The sequence below is a fragment of the Triturus cristatus genome, chromosome 6 (genome assembly GCF_964204655.1).
Source record: "Triturus cristatus chromosome 6, aTriCri1.1, whole genome shotgun sequence".
In the NCBI taxonomy this organism is placed as follows: Eukaryota; Metazoa; Chordata; class Amphibia; order Caudata; family Salamandridae; genus Triturus; species Triturus cristatus.
Window position 1 is genome coordinate 1,331,750,862 of NC_140589.1, and position 16,190 is coordinate 1,331,767,051.

A 16,190-nucleotide genomic window follows, 5' to 3' on the forward strand; every position below is an offset into this window, starting at 1 on the left:
AGTGCATAAGACAAGCAGAAAAGTGAACGTGAAGAAAGATTGACCGGGGGACCACCGATGTGATGGAAAACAATAGTGTATCCAAAAGAGTATAGCTAAGACTTATGATCTTAGAGTTATACGAATTGTTCGAAGAAGTTAGACGGCTCAACAGTAGTGGTAAGCAGCCGTCATGGGAGTAAATTTGTAATATCAACATACAAAGCTGAAAACATAAGAGTTACCACAAATCAGAGACACATCTGAGTGTTTAAAATGAAATTGTAATGTCTAGCCTGGCTGTAAGGTCACTCTCTAATTGTATCTAGGCCATTTTCGGTCTCCGTTGCCGTAGCTAAAACATTTGATCGTGTCCTGAAGGACTCTTATTTGAAATCTGTCTGTTAACAAAGAAATAATATATTCTGAATGAAAATTACAAATTAGAATTTATCAGGTATGTAAACCGTAGACCCGCAATTACATATAAGATTTTCAAATAATAACGTACGGGTTTAAACTTGTATGAATAATTGATGCACGTCTTGACTTACATGTCAAAGTATTCTTTTTAGAAAGTATCGATGACGATTTAATGTGGCATCTAGGGAGCTATGATAAGTCCCTGTAAACAAACCAATTGTTGTTCCGAAAAGTGCAACTGACATCTATGCTTTTAATCAGGTAATTTTCCAATATTTTAAACAAATGTGCCCTTGATCTGTAGTGCTGACAAGCAGCACGCTCAGAAACATATGTCATTCAGGACAAAGTAACAGACTTGTAATGTAATTCTCCAGTAACTTTCCTAATATTAAATATGAATGTGCTCACAACAGAGTGCTGGATGTTAATAAACATGCAGCATGTGCCGAGAAACAAGAGCTGCTGTGCTCTTAATACAAATTGTTGCCTATTTAAGAATGAACTGCATGTTAGAAGAAAGCGGCACAGCACAAATTAACAGCCTATTATGAGCAGGTGGCACAATGGGTTACGCTTGCTCCAAAATATCTTTAAACATAATTAGCACAGGTGTACTTATCACATTGAGTGCTACATGTTAATAAACACGCAGCACGCTCAGAGACACGGAACAACTGTGCTCTTGGTACAGATAGTTGCCTATTTCAAAACAAACCGCATGTTAGGCGAGAAGGGCATGTTAATAAACTTGCAGCATGTGCCAAGAGACAAGAGCAGCTGTGCTCTTAATACACATTGTTGCCTATTTTAGAGTAAACTGCATGTTAGAAGAGAGCAGCAAAGCACAAATTATTGCCCATTTTTGAGTGAACAGCATGTTACGAGAAAGTCGCACAACGCGTTCCGCTTGCTACAAAATATCCTCAAAACTGTGCTCATAACAGTGAGTGCTGCATGCTAATACACACGCAGCACGCTCAGAGACACGGAGCAACCATGCTTTTGGTACAGATAGTGGCCTGTTAAAAAACTAACAGCGTGTGAGGCGGGAGGGGCATATCGCGTTGTGCTTACTCTTAAAAATCCCATACACCAACCTCATTGCTTCGCTGACCTCTGGTGAAAGCAGTCTCCTCCCGCCTGTACCGTTGCGATGACCAATCGCTTCATTGTTGCATTTTTAAAATTCACCCGGAACCGGAAATGACGCGAGAAGTCACGAGAAAGAAGGTTTAGCAGCAATAGAAAACGAACTTGGCATTTAGCTCAATAATACTACCTACTGAAATTATACAGCAGGAGTAAAGCGGTGGCCATCTTGGAAGGACATCCAAAGTGAGAAAGAGTGGCAGACAAAGAGTCCCATGCGATATAATAATATGGACAGACAAACGGTAACGTTACGAAACGTACATGCAATTCGAGTGAGAATTATTGCAATACGCTATATTTATAACCGCAATTGAAAACGGACTTTGCATTTACCTCGATAATACTACATGCTGACATTATACAGCAGTAGTAATGTGGTGGCCATCTTGGAAGGGCATCCAAAGTGAGAAATAGTGGCAGACAGACATTCCCATACAAAATAAGAGTGTGGACAGACAAAAGGTAAAGTTACTAAACATACATGCAATTCGAGTAAGAATAATTGCAATATGCTATAATATATACAATTAGTTACAAGCATACTGGTAAGGCATTACAATTCACATACACCATATATGGAATGGCCATTTGCTAGGAAACGTATCCACCAAGGTAAAATAGTTAAAATAAGGACATGTAGAACTTATAATACATATAATTCCACGCATATTACAATTTGTTACAAATTTCTAATTAACATTAAAATTTATGCTGTACACTGACTCAGTAGTATTCATAGAGTTCTGCTTAGGTCAATGCCATGTTTCGAATTGTTGAGATCCCTCAAGAAGCACCTAAACAAACAGTATTAAAACACAGACAAAGCAATATGGATATGGAAGCCTCTTTCTTCACACAGCACTTATGTTACTAGAACTAATCTATCATACATTGAGCATGTGTTTCTAGCAGATGTAAACACTGACGTGCCTGTTCTAGGGATTATTCAGACAGAGGCACATTTAGTTCCCTATCAGTATTTAGACCCATCTCCACAGCTCTCAATTCAGAATCCATTGTGTCTCTGTTCTTCTCAGAGTAAATAGTCTATCTCCCCCTCTAGGGTAACACTGTACTTGTGCAATTCCATGGCATCTAACACCAGGCATATTATGGTTGTTTCAGTACACATTTTACACTGGAATGATGCAGGTTAATTAAATGCTTATTGAAAACGTCTACACCGTTTATTCTGTGTGTCTCTCTGAGACAAAGTGAGCACAAGTGACTGAGCGAAAAGTACTGTACTGTTTCCACGATCCCTAAGGGACTGGGTTGTCATGTTCGATAGTTGCCAGAAACTATTCTCTCCTTGGTAGGAGAGGTTTACAGTGGCACTGTGAGCTAGCTGGTATACAGGCGAACATACCCGATGGGGGCGTCTTGAATCAGTCTGGACTTCAATCCCACAGTTTGTTGTCTAAGTGCGCAGATCCTATATAGATATATACGAACTACACGACATGGTGCCGCCAACGTAGCTTTGGTTCTTATTTATCAGTGAAATCTGAGTAGTTCAGTCGTGCTTTTCTCAGAAGACCCCTACTACCCAGAGACATCTGGAGGGGAAGGCAAAGATCCAATGCAGCTGAGTAGGCATATCCTATGTATTGGCTGTAGGTTTATTCAAGCTTGAAGGATTATAGTTATCTATTGTGCATAAAACCGTATCTGTTTCCTTAACTCTCAACAATGTCTGAAGAAAAGAACGCTGCTGCAGCATTAAGTGCGAATGCAGCGGGGTAAGGGGAACAGGAAGGTGCTATAAACATTTCAGAATTTGGAGTTTCTGCTAGAGGTGGGCCAGAAACCTTCGTGATTGAGGCACACGAGTCATACAGGACAGAGATATTCTATTCATGGGTCATATTCCCACCCGCAGATGCACACACAAATACATTTCATTCATGCACCGAAGATGAAATACCAGAGGAATACTGTCCCTATAAGGGCATTAAAGTTCCGCTCACCTACCTGGAGCACATAAACTGGTTTAGAGTCTCCTTCCCACATACAACAGATAAAGTAAGATTTAGTCTGCTCAGCAGTGATGGAGCGACTTGGCCGGTCCTAGCAGCTTACACAGAGCATTCAGACATTGACACCATGCCAATAGCAGACTTATATCCACTTCACAAAGAAATAATAAAACTGTACAGAAATCTGAAACAGTTCGTTATGAGAACACTCACACTTCAACCAACAAGGGATACACCAGCAGGACAAATACAAGGAACTGCAACTAAAATAACTCCACAAACACTGAACGCAGTTATGGGTAGAATGCCCACTAAACATGAGCTAATTCCATTCTGGATATCGCAGAAAATCACACAGAGGTGGTGTTCCTACATACAGGCCCTCAAGAATAACACAGAATGCTGACCATCTGCTTGCCAATGGGTATAGCTCCCCCAATAAAGGATAGTTCCTCTTGGGATACAGTTTTTCCTGCCATCGATACTAGAACTCATGGTATGACTTCATTAGCAGTGATACCATATGTATTGAGACAGATACAAAATGAGTATGGAGCAGAACCTGCTCTGAACTTAGGGATGAAATGTTGCCCAGGTATCCACAATTATGTTGGCAAACATAAAAGGGGAGGCAGTAGTGGTGGCAATATGCCAACGCTTGAAGGATTTCACTTCTGTACAACAGGAGTGTGAATTGCCTAAAATTATTGAAGATACATATGCCGAATTAGGTAGAGGTAATTTGGGAGCTAGAGCAACAAAACTTCAACTCATGAGTGGTCCTGAAAAGGATAACACGAAACAAGCACCTGATTCTTTCAAAAAGAAATGGGATAATAAACAACAAAAGAATAGAGAGAATAGATCACAATAAAGAGCTGGGCCTCCTCAGCAGGAACCCTCCGAAAGGAGAGACAACCAATAGGAATCGTGATAACATTAAGAAACAGGTTCCCCTCGTTCCTTTCAGGGTTCATCAAAAAACTCCGAGAGGGAAGGACGGTTAGAGCACAAATCAGAAGAATGAACAAAGTCCAGAGACGCACATCGTACTTAGGACTAGAATATCAAAAAAGAAGATAAACCAACATCAAAACCTAAATTTAAAAAGTAGAAGGTAGCTGGCCTTAAAGTAAGAAATACCAAGGATACTGAGGACTCAACATCTAAACGGAGAATGGTTTCTGACAATGCTAGACCGCGCAGCAGAAGTAACAATACCTTGCCAGAACCAGATGGAATTTCTGGTGACAGCTGCGTTGAATGAATATATCACAGTGTAGACACCTTATATTAGGGTAAGTGTCCCACGCCCATTGTACAAAATAACACTCCAAATGGAGGGGTACAAACCCAGAAAGATTTATGGTCTTTTTTGGGAGAACCTGACTTATGGCTATGACATCCTTTTGGCTGAAAACATTTGTCAACCTGAAATAGTTATGGATTGCCCAAAGGTAGAAACAGTAATTTAACCATCTTTCTTTGACCTCGTTCCCAATTCTCTACAACAGTCATTCAAGCTGGAGTGTGCGGTAGCCCATGTTCCTGCATTGTATCGCAACCATGTAGGGTGGGTTTCTGAATCTCCTCACCATGTTATCCCTGTAAAAATAACTCTAAATCCACAGAGACCGTACAAAATAAAACAAGAAGCGAAAACACTAGTCAGGGATATCTTAGATCAACTTGAATACCAAGGTGTAATAGAGAATTGCACCTCTTCAATGAAGAATCATTTGTTTCCCATAATGAAGCCTGACAATTCCTACTGACTACCGTCATTGTGGGGGGAAAAATACAAAACAACACTAGATATCTCAAATAGATTTTTCTGCCAAAATATAGAGCCTGAAAGCAGACATTTGACAGCATTTTCAGCCCATGACTCTCAGCGTCAATTCTGTTGACTGCCCTAAGTGTATAAGAATAGCCCCGGGTGTTCTAAGCAAGGGTAACAGAGTTGATGCAAACCTTTGATGAGCCGGCATTGTCCTATGTGGATGATATTTATCTGACGGATGATGATTTATTGGATCATTTGAACAGGGTGAGCAACATAATTTTTGGATTTGTGTGAGGGCTACAAATTCAACTTTAAAAAATAAAAAAAAAAGCCCACCTCAATGTCCTATTCTTGAGATAAGAGTTATCAAGTGAAGGAAAAAGCCTAGCAGCTAACTTTTTAGAAAAGTGCACGCTGCTCCAACCTCCAAAAACTCTGAAAAAGTTTCAATCCATATTGAGATTCCTACATTTTGGAAGAACCTACATTTTAGATTACGCAGAAAAAGTGAAACCTTTATACAATTTATTGAGACCTGATTTTTCAGTTCGACATTAAACACAGGAACACACAAATATCCTTTGTTCCTTTCAAGTTGATATGACCGCATCCAAACATCTAAACACATGTGTAAATGCCACAAATCTGGTGATCCGTGTAATCGCGGGTCCATCCGGGTACACTTACCTAACTTGCAATGAAGGCAAAACGCATACAAATCACACTTGTACACAACTGCTGAAATACGCTTTGCTGATATAGAGAAAATTCTGACACCAGTACAGACTGCCATAGTGAGAGAGAGAGAGCACTGGCTCAGGGGAAACAAAAAAATGACGTAACTCCAGTACCAGCCTTGAAAGCGGTTACAAAAGCTAGCGTTCCAAGCGCAAAAGCACTGCATCCACAATAGCACAATAGATACAATGGGCTAATTCTCTCTGCACCAGATGTAGACTAGAAATTTGATTCCACGTTAAAAACACGAGCATTCCTGCAATACGAACAAGAATATCCTCTCCCGAATGTAATAATACCTTTAGATCAGTATGAATACATTATTTACACTGATGGTTCTGCTCAGCCTGACAGGAAGTAAACAACAATACAGCGAAGCTTGTGCAATTGTAAAAGGACGTATGCAGGATGGCAAGTTCCATCCTAGCAGTACGAAGACACAGTCTCTAGGAGACTGCACGGCACAGCTGGCAGAATTAAAAGCCCTATTACTGGCACTAAATTATGCAGAATTTCCCATACTTATAGTGTGCGATTCATTTTACTGTGTCCAGTCTTGAGCAATTAATATCTTCACTACTGGGGTCAGAATGGGTTTAAAGACTCAAAAGGTTGCACAATAAAGCACAAATTGCTTTGGGAACAAGTGGCAGAGCTGAAAAAATACTTGCCAAGAGCTCACGTGATACACACTCTGAGCCATCAATGTGATGGTGTTCACGTTGAAGGGAATTCATTGGCTGATAAAGCCGCCAAGGCGGCAGTGCGAACTGCTGCCGTAACTGCAATCACTTGTTCTAGCACGAGAATAGACGGACAGATCATGGTAGGTGTCATTGCTTCACGCAAAAACCGCTCTGCCGTGCCAAAAGGCTTTTCCACTCAAGTACTTCTACAAGTTAGATGCACAACATTTTCCATATGCTCAAATTCCAGGAGTGGGGGATAGAGTAATACTGAACATGGACTGCAGATTAGGTTTAATTCTAGATGCCCACAAGGGTCTGGGTTCTTCACACGCAGAGATTACCGCTACAGTTCTTCTACTGAAACAAACTATTGGTGGCGGGGTTTAACAAAACAGACAAAAGCATTTGTCCTTAGGCGCGACTTCGGTCAGCAGATAAAGGGTTCGACCGTAGTACGTTCAGCGCATACACCACTACCAATATCAGGCAGACCTCTCGCTTGTGTCTTTTCGGACCACTGCGGCCCCTTACAATCTGATCCCCAACGTTGGGGATCTGATCAGAGAAAAGATTGTGGACTAGAAAGAAACTGGGCCATCATACAGAACGCCTGTACCTGTCCTGGCTGTCGAAGGAACAAGAACAGTACTTCTTCTGCCTCTTGCCGGCAAGAAAGAAAAGAGATTTGTCTCCATTGATCTGATACTAAATAGCCGGCTACATGGACTCCTGGGTAGCCGCTAATCTCCTCTCGCTACCATACAGGAGGCTCAGATAGAAAGACTGATAACATTTGAAGAGTCTTCTATACGTAGTAATTAAATTACCAACAATGAAATGGAACTTGTTCCTATTGAAATTGAACATCATCAAAACACAAATGAAATGCAGATATCAATTTGGCCTACCACCAACATCTACATCAATATTCCTCTACAGAAGACTCGTGCAAGTTCAACAAAACCTGCTGAGCTACCAAAGAGAGATCAAACTGCATCTAGCTACTTCTTCGATTTCAACACTTTTTGAACCTAAGTCACCGCTGGCTCTAGTTTCCCGCAACGAGCAACTTCCTGATTTCTACCTTTGGCTGAAAAAGACATACCTAGTCTCACCATGGCTACAGCTGTGGATAGCAACTGGAATACTGTTCCTACTTTTCTAGATAGGGTTAGCGACTGTTTTTTTCTTCCTCATGAATGGACACTATCTCCCAGAACGCTCCGCAGTATCACATGTGAACTAGGTACTGGTTCACCACCTACCTCCAACAAATCAGGCACACCTGCAGGCACTTGGAAAAGAACTGGCGGAACACCAAGACAACCGATAACTACTCCACCTACAAGGACGCCATGACGGACTACCACAACCAAATCAGAACAACCAAAAGGAACTTCATCCACAACAAAATCCTCACCAACTGTAATGAACTCTTCAGTGTCATTCAGGAATTCACCAACCCACGCAGCGAAGCCACAGACATCACCCTGTCCCAAGACCTCTGCGACAAGCTTAGAACCTACTTCCACCTCAAGATCAAAACACTCTACGTCAACTTCGTCTACCACCCGCAAGACATCACAGCAACCCCCCTCCCCCCCAAGACACCAGTCAGCTCACCATCTCCAACTGGACACCAATCACGACTGAGGACACTGCCACAACCATGAAAGGTATCCACTTGGGGGGGGCCCCACCGACCCCTGCCCCCCGCACATTTACCACAGAGCCGCAGACCCCATTGCACCGGAACTGCAGCGCACCATCACCACCTTCAAAACAGGCACCTTCCCAGACGACTGGAAGCTCGCTGAAGTCAGGCCCCTGCTCAAAAAGCCCACGGCCGACCCCACCGACCTCAAAAACTACCAGCCCATCTCGCTCTTCCCCTTTGCAGCCAAAGTGGCAGAGAAAACAGTCAACAGAGAACTGACACGATTCATCGAAGAGCACACCGTCCTCGACCCGTCCCAATCTGGATTTCGAAGCAACCACAGCACCGAGACTGCCCTACTCGCCGCCACAGACAACATCCACACCCTCCTGGACCAAGGCCACTCCGCAGCTCTCATCCTCCTTGACCTGTCTGCAGCCTTCGACACCGTCTCTCACCGCACACTAGTCACCAGACTACACGACGCCGGCATACAAGGAACTGCCCTGGACTGGATCCACTTGTTCCTCACCGGAAGAAGCCAAAGAATCAGACTGCTGCCCTTCCTCTCCGCCCCCACGGAAATCACCTGCGGAGTCCCACAGGGGTCATCTCTGAGCCAGATCCTTTTCAACATCTACATGGCCCCTCTCGTAGCCGTTGTCCGACAACACGGCCTGAACATCGTATCCTACGCCGATGACACCCAGCTCATCCTCTCCCTCACCAAGGACTCCAACACCGCAAAACTCAACTTCCAGAGAGGAATCGTGAGAAAGTACCCTCTTTCTGCATGGTATGCCCCCATTTTTTGCTGAATTCCTGATGTTCTTTGACTGAGTGTTCCCTGGGCTCCTGCTTATCAGATACCCAGCGCGTATGATCCTTCGCTAAAATTGCATTGAAGCCTAAACCCAATTGGCATCCCTGGCCACAGGTAGGCCCCTGATAAATGGTACCACAGGTACCCAGGGCCCTGTGACCAGGGAAGGCCCTTAAGGGCTGCAGCACGTATTGTACCGCCCTTCGAGGCCCTGTACCTTTTCACTCGCACACTGCCTTTGCAGGCTGCGTGTCTTGGTGCAGAACAAAAGTGAAGAGTCGACATGGCACACATCCCTGTGTGCCATGCATACAAACCACTGCCCTGGCATAGATCCGTCACCCCTCTAGCTGGGTGCACTATGCCAGTGGTGAGGGTACAGGTGCATGAGCCCTGTACCCTTACAGTGCTCAGGTCCATTCCTGGGTATTGTAAGTACAGTGCTGCCATTAAGAGTATACTGTGCTGGGAGTTTGTCTTTACGAACTCCACAGCACCATAATGGCTACACTGAAAACTGGGAAGTTTGGTATCAAACTTCTCAGCACATTAAACCCACACTGAGGCCAGTGTGGAATTTAATGCAAAATGCACGACAGACGGCTTCTTAGAGATGCACCCTGAAACTCGTCCAACTTCTAGTGCCCTGACTGAGTGGCTGCTTAGGCTGCCACCAACAAACATGTTTCTGGACCCCTGGGTCGAGAGTCTGCTGCTCTCGGGGGGCCTGAAACAATGCACATCCTGGGACGAGGTGCCAAGCCTCCTCCCCCAGGATGGGCAGGGTTCACGAAGGGGAAGCTTCAAAGGCATGCCGCCTTTTTGAGCCTCCCCAGACCGTTTGCTGCTTTCAGCAATTGGTCCCCACTGGTTCTACCCCTCAATTTGGACGGGAGAACCGGCGGGAAAACGAAGTGAGGGAAAGAGGAACCACCCCTTCTGCATGGGACAACACCTGGTGGCCCACCGCCCTTGGAAGACTCCCTACCCCCACAGACCACGCGAAAAACCTCTGCATCGTACTAGATTCATCACTCGCCATGGACTGACAGGTCAACGCTGTCACCTCCAGCTGCGTCAACACCCTCCGCATCTTCTGCAAGACATTCAACTACTTCCCCCCCGATTCGAGGAAGACAGTCACCCACGCACTCATCACCAGCAGACTGGACTATGGCAATGCACTCTATGCCGGCACCAGCAAGTCCCTACTACGCAAACTCCAAAATATACAGAACACCGCAGCCAGACTCATCCTCGGCATCCCCCGGCACGAACACATCAGCCAACACCTGCGGAGACTCCACTGGCTCCCCGTGGAGAAGAGTCACCTACAAAATCCTCACCCACGCCTACAAATAGATACACAACAACGGACCCAAATACCTCAACGACCAAATAAACTTCCACGTACCCAAAAGAAACCTGCGATCGTCCAACCTCACTCTGGCTGAAACCCCGCACATCCACAGAGCCAGAGCAGGCGGAAGATCGTTCTCTCACTTTGCAGCCAAGACCTGAAACGAGCTACCGGCAGACATCAGACGCGCTCCCTCCCTGAACACCTTCAGGAAGACTCTCAAAACCTGGCTCTTCGGCTGAACGGGGTTGTTTACTACCCACCCCCCCCAGGGCCTTGAGACCCTCACGGGCGAGTAGCACGCTTATAATTCCCTGATTGATACTTCATCTCATTGTGAACAAAGAGACCTGTCTTATGTGAACATTACAGCAGTTCTAGTTCCTGACGCAATAGTTTGGGACAGGGTTTCATATGATGTATTTGGTCCCACTGAATTTTTTAAAATACCACATGTATTTAAAATGTATCTAAATGATATCATCAACTCCAGTACATACTCTGACGATTAGAATTTTGAAACTGTAAATAGTATGCTGTCTGATTTAGAACTGTCCGCAGCATTTTCGAAAAATGAAATGTTTGATTCATCTGATTTTGACACCCTGTATTGTTACCAGCACTATGTTCATCATTTTTTGCATAAAACAAGTTCACTACGTAATATTTTCACATACCACCGATGGGAACATTGCCCAACACCACCAAAAGGTAGTACACAAACATTTGCACAAATGTTTGCTTATTTTTTTGGGTTCAATACATCTGATCCACGCTCATAATATTATAAGCTTGCATCTACAATTACAAAGAAAAGTATGCTTACTAACACAAAATAGATATATTCTGCATCCTTAATTGCTAAACAGCCTCACAAGGGTTTCGCCTTATAGTAAGACACTATAGAAATAAAGTCAGTCTGGGGTACTAAGGAATGGCAGGTTCAGGGAACTGAGGCACTATTTAGAACATGCCTCTTACCACAACTAATTTTCTTCCTGTTTGACACTGTGGAACAGACTTCCTGTTAGGGTTAGCCAAGATTAAGGACTTGAACACACCTCGTATTCCCTCTGTTTCACACTTGAAGGGATGGCAAATCTATACATAAAATGGTGAGGGTACACTAGATGACATCATGCATGGCGTTTCATACAATTCAACAGGCCCCATTTGGATGGGATGGTTGATTTGGCCTATTGACATAAGTAGTTAGGTGTCAGTCAAGATTTAGGGGGACCGCCAAAGGGTTTAGTATCCATAGGCACGCCTTACGCTATATACAAGGAGAACGTCTAGGGGTGGTGACTTCATGCAGTGTTGGGAAGTTATGCCTAGATTGGCTAAGAACCTCTACACTGTCACAGGTGAAACAACATTTCTTCTTACTTTCAGATAACATTGATCTTAGGAATTTCTTGCTAGGTCCCCGAAAGCCACGTCGTAAATGCTTTTTATCCGCCATTTAAAACGAAGTTTGGAAAATCTCTCAACAGGAAGCTGCAGAGAGGTTGCGTGAAATTGACTGAGTTAACTTAGAAAAGGCTTTGGCTGTGTTTGACAATGGTATGACCACAATGACATCCAGGATTTATTCACTGGACAACATTGTATCTTCTGCTATAGATGTAATGGAGCAGAATCTGTTCATGTTACAACACCGACAGTCACAGTTACGATCCATTCTATTATTAAGCTGAACACTACAATCATTGCGCTCTGGTCAAGTGCCCTGACGATATATTAACAGTATGTCTCTATTCTCCGCATGTAATCTATCAGAGAGACAGACGAGAATAATGCATAGAGATCCAAAATATACAAAGCTACATATTGAGAAATTTCGACCAATTACCTTTCACCATGGCCGAGTCACCGTCCACAGAATGGGTAATTCATATAACATTGCCAGTAACAACTTTCCAATTTCAATACTGCCTAAAAACCACCAGGTAGGCAGATTTGAAGCAATGGGTAAGAACTTCATCCATGATTCTTGGGAATTACTGTATAGGTTTAGATGCAGGAATGGGGACACTGAAGTGTTTCTCAGCGGTAAAGACTGCGAGACTTCATTGAGTGGGTCTCTACTTTGCCAGGATATTATGCTTCAAGGGGCTTGCAACGGTTCTGTTGCAAATTTATCCTGTCCTTTAAAGGGTTCCCCAGCTGCTGTGATTAATATTGTGTTGAAGCTGCTCTCAAATGGGAGTTACTTAATGATGAATGAACAATGTTGTGGGATGCTTCCAGGCATTGCATAGCTAGTCACAGTAAGTTCCAGGGTTACTTGTTGTATGCAAGTATTGTTTCCACCGACCCACACAGTCAGAGAGGCGCTCTTATGGACTTCATTAAATGCTTCCTTTGTACAGTTTGATACTCTGAGCCGAATGAAAGCCATTTTTTTACAGAAGGATGTACCCTTAACCTCAGCCCGAGAAGCTTTTGATCTTCAAGTTGCAAGGTCCTCAGCTGAGATGCAGGCACTGGTCCAACTAACTGCCCTTTCCATTTCGTAGAAATTGGTACAGCGTATCTGTAAGATGTCTGATATGAAGAGTATAGTACACCTATTTAAGAACATAGGTTCTGGACTTTTAAGCACCTTTCAGACAGTCTTCGGAGTGATTCCATCTTTTATACACTCAGTATTTTGAAGCATTTTTGGAGGGCTTCCACTAATCCTGCTACTGGTAGTGGGAATCCTGATTTGAATTTTTCTGCTACGCAATGGACGTCCCAGTCACCGAGGAGATGGAAAAAATACTCTTGGAGCGACGTTACCTTGTTCGCATGGTACTCCATCTGGGCACGCCTTGACTTCGGGAGCCAAGCGAATCTTGGTTCCTATCTTATCCGACTAGTCTGGATTGACTGTTTTGCCTGTTTTCCGCTGCTTGCATTGCGAACAAGAATGCGTGTTGGATCTCTGTCAAACACTTCCATTGGTTGGGCTACTAAATGCGCATGTATTGCTGGACCTGTTAAAGGCCCACGTAGTGCAGTGCCCTAAGGGTATTCCCATGCTGATGTCTGAATTCTTAGAGCCACCACGGGATGCTTCTGCCCCTGTTGGATTGGTTACCGGCTCTACTACAGGCACACAGGCTATGGATGTTTTGAATGCTTCCCCAGCATTGGCTGTGGGAACTGAAGATCATATTTGTTCGATCGACCTGATCTGTGAGGTGTTACAGGGACCGTCGTCTGCGAAGGCAAGCAGCAGTGACACATAACAATTTGGCTCTCCGTGTGCTGGGAAGAATTCAGCCTTTTTTCAAAACAACCGAAATTGGAATTTTAAACAAAAATAGTTTCTCTCTTCTCCTCCTTCTTTGCTCTTGCTGAGCACTATGGTTTTCAGACACTCAACTGCTCAGACCATATACATGGGCATATTTAAAGGGATTATAGAGCCTTTTAAAGGATTTATAGAGTTTTTTAAGGCATTTTCTTTTATGAACTTTATATATTTTTTTTATTGTGAACATTTTAACAATGTTTTTATGATTGATTTGAAGGACATTCCCTTTTTTTAGTATGTCTTCTGGTCGGATGAGGAGTAGGTGTTGTGATTTATAATGTACCCCCAATATAGGCCTGGGCAGTCGCCCAACCTTTCTGCTACATTTACATTGCCATTGTACTACATAACTGGCTTGGTGCTGACCTTTTACCTAGTATGGTGCTGCGTAAATGTTGGGAGGTTTTCCCAGAAAACTAGCCTCATTTAGTATGCGTGAGGATTCTCCGAATCATAGCAGGATTACCATCTTCTGCATAGTAACTATGTATAAGTGTCATCCCTTTTGTCATCCTCTGCTGACATGACACAGCAAGGTAGAACTCCTGAGGGTACCTTTTGGGTATTTAAACACCATATCTTTGCTGGGGCGGGCAGAGGACAAAGACTTCCATGCTGACACACTGACGTGAGACGCTGAAGTTCCTGCACGCAGACATCCCAGCACGCAGTGGTCTGACTTCCCTCACGGGGTGTCCCTCTCGAGACCAAGACGGGGTCCTTTATTCTCTCACACCAGGTAATGGGGTTGCTTATATCCTAGGGGGATTCTCGGCTATACACATACATAAATACATGCTAGGTACATCTGGTTAGGGTCTGCATCGTAGGAGTACGCATTATTACTGTAATGTATTCATATGCCCACATATATTCATTGTTTTAGCACGATGGTAGAAATCTACCATTCATTTACTGTATTGGTGCTAATAATCGTTTATATCTGTTTCTGTCTTATGGTTGTTTCAGCACACATATTTTACACTAGAATGATGCTGGTTCAATGATTGCTTATTGAAAACGTCCCCACCGTTATTCTGTGCATCTCTTTGAGACAAAGTGAGCACGAGTAACTGAGTGAAAAGTACTGTACTGTTTCCACGATCCCTGAAGGTACTGGGTTGTCATGTTCGATAGTTGCCAGAAACTATTCTCTCCTTGGTAAGAGGAGTTTACAGTGGCACTCTGAGCTAGCTGGTATACAGGCGAACATACCCGGTGGGGGTGTCTGGAATCAGTCTGGACACCAATCCCACAGTTTCTGTTGTCTAAACGCGCAGATCCTATATAGATTTATAGGAACTACACAACAGAACTGGGGTGGTGTAGTGAGCTAAAGATGATGGATTCAACACCGGTCTGTGACTGGGGGTGAGTGTCTGAAAAGTTTCAACGCACCTTCCATCATCTTTGTGTTTGCTTTGTTCGCCCTAAGTTGGCAGGGTCTGCCCAGACGTGGGTACTATTGCTCACTTTGTGACTGGATTCAAGCTAGCCTGGCTGATGAGGGGTGTTACCCCGAAATTGGTCCCAGGATGCTTGTTTCCGGTCTAGGGAAAACCTGGCTTGGCAGTGCGTGCTGGACTGTTTCCATGAGGAACAGGATCAATACAGATATGCATATGGCTGGCTCTGAACTGGGGTGGCGAAGGGAGCTAAAGAACGATGATGTATTCAACCCAGATCTGTGACTGGGAGTGAGTGCCTGAAAAGTTTCAGCACTCCGTCCATCATCTCCTTGTGTTTGCGTAATCTGATCTTCGCCCGTCATTGACCAGAGGAGGCCTGGCTGGGCCCCACTCTCTTGGCTTTACCTCAGACCTAAGGAACTGTTATATCTTTCTTCAACCAAACGCCTCTAGTGACCCCATCGTTTGACACTATTCAAGGGATTCACTATTAACTCATTTATTTGTCTTAGTTTGGTGATCACCTAATAACGTGGTGGGGTATTACCCTGTTAGCCCACTTGATTTAGTTATTTTATTTGGGTAATCTTTCAATGGGGAAACGCAAGGCAATAGACCAAGCCCAGGGATCATCAAGACCCAAAAAGAAAGTGGGGGGAAAAGGGTAAGAGCACCCTGGTGGAAATCAATAACTTGATTGAGGAAGTGGAAACACTAATACGCCCTTTTCATGCACAACAAAGGTCGCTCCCCAAGGATCAGATCCCTATCCAAGCACGTCCAGCGGGCAAAGGTGAAAACAACTGGGGTAAGCCCACCCAGGGATAAACTAACAGCAGGGCAAGGGTATATTTCCATTAAAAGTTTTATGTCAAGACACCCCTT

General features: G+C 44.0%; 1 protein-coding gene across 1 annotated transcript in view; it reads left to right on the top strand.

The window, feature by feature from the left end:
- SCCPDH (saccharopine dehydrogenase (putative)) overlaps positions 1-16,190 on the top strand; it is a 168,697-nt gene that overhangs the window by 118,620 nt on the left and 33,887 nt on the right. The gene's annotated exons all lie outside the window — the stretch shown is intronic.